This window comes from Colobus angolensis, unplaced genomic scaffold (assembly GCF_000951035.1).
Source record: "Colobus angolensis palliatus isolate OR3802 unplaced genomic scaffold, Cang.pa_1.0 Scaffold84, whole genome shotgun sequence".
Taxonomy (NCBI): domain Eukaryota; kingdom Metazoa; phylum Chordata; class Mammalia; order Primates; family Cercopithecidae; genus Colobus; species Colobus angolensis.
In genome coordinates this window covers 4,063,827-4,066,615 of record NW_012122265.1, presented here as the reverse complement: position 1 = coordinate 4,066,615, position 2,789 = coordinate 4,063,827, and the positions used below count along the sequence as shown (strand labels likewise).

Here is a 2,789-nt window from a genome sequence, read left to right as displayed (position 1 = left end):
CCCTCCTCTCCAGGTCTCAGCCTAAATCCTTCCCCTTGAGGAATCCTCCCTGACCCCCCCGTCAACAAAGGCGTGGTCTCTGCCCTGTAGCTGCACGGCATCCTAGTGTGTGTGCGCACACGCGCGCGTGAGTATATGCGTGAGCATGTGTGAATGCATGTCAGCACGTGTATGTGTGTGTGTGTGTGAATGTGAGCCTGTGTGAGTGTATGAACATGTGTGTATGCAAGCATGTGTGTCTGTGAGCATGTGTGCAAGTGTGTAGGCATGTGTGTGGGCATGTGTGTGAGCATGTGCACATGTATGAGCATGTGTATGTGTAAGTATGTGTGTGAACATGGGTGAACATCTGTGCAAGTGTGTGAGTGTGTGTATGTGAATGTGTGAGCATGTGTATGTGTAAGCATGTGTGTGAGCGTGAGCATGTGTGTGAGAGCATGTGTGAGCATGTGAATATGTGTGAACATGTGTGTGAGCATGCGAGGATGTGTGAACTTCATGTGTGAGCATCTATGTGTGAGCATCTGGGTATGTGTAAGCATGTATAAGCATGTGTGTGAACATGTGCATGTGCTAGCATGTGAGTGTGAGCATGTGCAAGCATGTGTGTGCGTGTGAATATGAGTCTGAACATGTGTATGCAAGCATGTGTGAGCATGTGAATATATGTGTGAGCATGTGTATGTGTAAGCATGTGTGTGAACATGTGTTTGAGCATGTGTGTGTGAGAGCATGTGTGTGAGTGTGTGAATGTGTGAACATGTGTGAGCATCCGTATGTGTGTAAGCATGTGTGAACATGTGTGTGCATATGCTAGCATGTGTGCCAGTGTGTGAGCATGTGCAAGGGTGTGTGTGTGTGTGAACATGTGTACTGGTTCCTGGGGTTGTCATGACAAATCACCACAAACCAAGGGGTTTCAAACAACAGGAATTTTTCTCTCAGTTCTGGCAGCCAGAAGTCTAAGATCAAGGTGTAAGCTGGGCCACACTCCTCTGGTGGCCACTTATGTGGGTGCATTCGTGTGTGTGCATGTGTGTGGGTGCCTGTGTACGTGCACGTGTGTGGGTGCCTGTGTACGTGTACGTGTGTGGGTGCCTGTGTGTGCATGTGTATATGTGCGTGTGTGTGCATGAGTACGTGTGTGTTTCCATTCACAGCACAGTCACAGCCTCCAGTTATGGAGCCTGCTGACCCACATAGTGCCTGTCAATCTGTGCAGCGTCTGTTTCCCCAGCACTCAGGCTCTGTGAGGGCAGGGCCTGGTCTTCCTCTCTGCAGGATCCCAAAAGGGCCCAGGCTGGTGCTGAGTACGGAGTCAGCGTGTGGCCCGTACACAACTGATCAGACCCAGGGTGCTTATAGAGACCCTCCTGCTATTCACAGATGGGGGCAGGTGGGGCTGGCTTGGGTGTTTACTCCTCTTCTGGCCAGGCCATGGCCAGCTCGAGTTCCTCCTGGGGTGCAGAATCCAGGTGCCCACAAAGACAAACGAGCAGCTGGAGAGCCAGTCCCTGATGGGCAACCCCTCAGACCTCCCCCCCAGCAGCCCACCGGGAAGCAGCCACCACAGAGAGGGTGTGACCCGTGGGAGGCCACCACCCAGCGCTCAAGAAGGCCAGCACAAAGGACACTAGGCACTAGGAGTGAGGCTGGTGCCCTGGTGAGGGGAGGCTGGCTGCCCCAGACTCTCGAAAGCCCTGAGGCCCAGACCCTGGCAGTCCTGTGAAACAGACCCAGGTGTCAGACCCCTTTCCTTCCCACATCCCACACTCTAGGCTGCCCAGGAGAATCCCAAGGAGCCCTGGCATCCCAACCAGCCTCAGGCTGACCAGTGAGTCTACCCTGTGACAGGGCTGGAGCCCTGTTTGGGGTCTGCGAGCTGCCCACGGCTCACATCAAGCCGGCTTCCGCTCTGTCCATCAATTCAGGCTAGCTGAGCACAGGTTCTCAGGAACGCCCGCGAGTCCCATGCCAGGTGGGTCCCATTCACAGGTGGCTGTTCACCTGCCAGCAGGAAGCTGGAAAGTGCCCCCAGGACGGCTGGCAGCCCAGTGAGCTGTGAGGCACACGGCAATTTGGGGCTCATTTTCTCCTGCAACGAAGTTGATCCATAATCTGGTAAATACACTAATCATCACCGCCCTGCTCAGAGCAGGAGCTTATGAGCTACAAAGTCCGGAGGGAACAGGCTCGGCATAGAAAGAGACCACGGCCGGCCGGCTTGAGGAATGTGCTGCCAGGATATGAAACCCAAAGCTGGCAATGGACCATAAGCCGCTCCCAGTGACGGAGGACCCAGGCCACAGACCAGCTGCTGCGCTGGGCACAATGCTTCTATTGTCACAGAACCCTGCATCCACACGCCTGCCCAGCCCTGCTTGCAGATGGGAAAGCTGAGGGCCCGGAGCAGCAGGATCTGCTCGGCGTCCTGCTGCTGACCTTCCCTGGGCCAGTCTGACCCCCGGCTCCTCTGATCATCTCTCCTTTAACAGAAGCAAAGAATGAGTCGTAACAGCCAAGGACCCAGGAGCAGCTCTTCTGTCAGCAGATGCACCAGAAAATCCGTGGTGGCCGAGGAAGCCCCATTTTGTTTAGTCTGCTCAGCATTTCTCGTACCATAATAAAAACATCTGAATTTCCAACATATATAATAGAAAGATTTCCTAGAAAATGATCTAGTCTGGCTTTGTTCAAAAAAGTTAAGAGTCCGGCTGGGCACAGTGGCTTACGCCTGTAATCCCAACACTTTCAGAGGCTGAGGTGGGTGGATTACTTGAGGTCAGGAG

The 2,789-nt window shown here is 53.9% G+C and overlaps 1 protein-coding gene across 1 annotated transcript in view; it reads right to left on the bottom strand.

The window, feature by feature from the left end:
• The window catches only part of SHANK2 (SH3 and multiple ankyrin repeat domains 2), a 688,546-nt gene that overhangs the window by 169,757 nt on the left and 516,000 nt on the right, over positions 1-2,789 (bottom strand). The window lies entirely within an intron of this gene.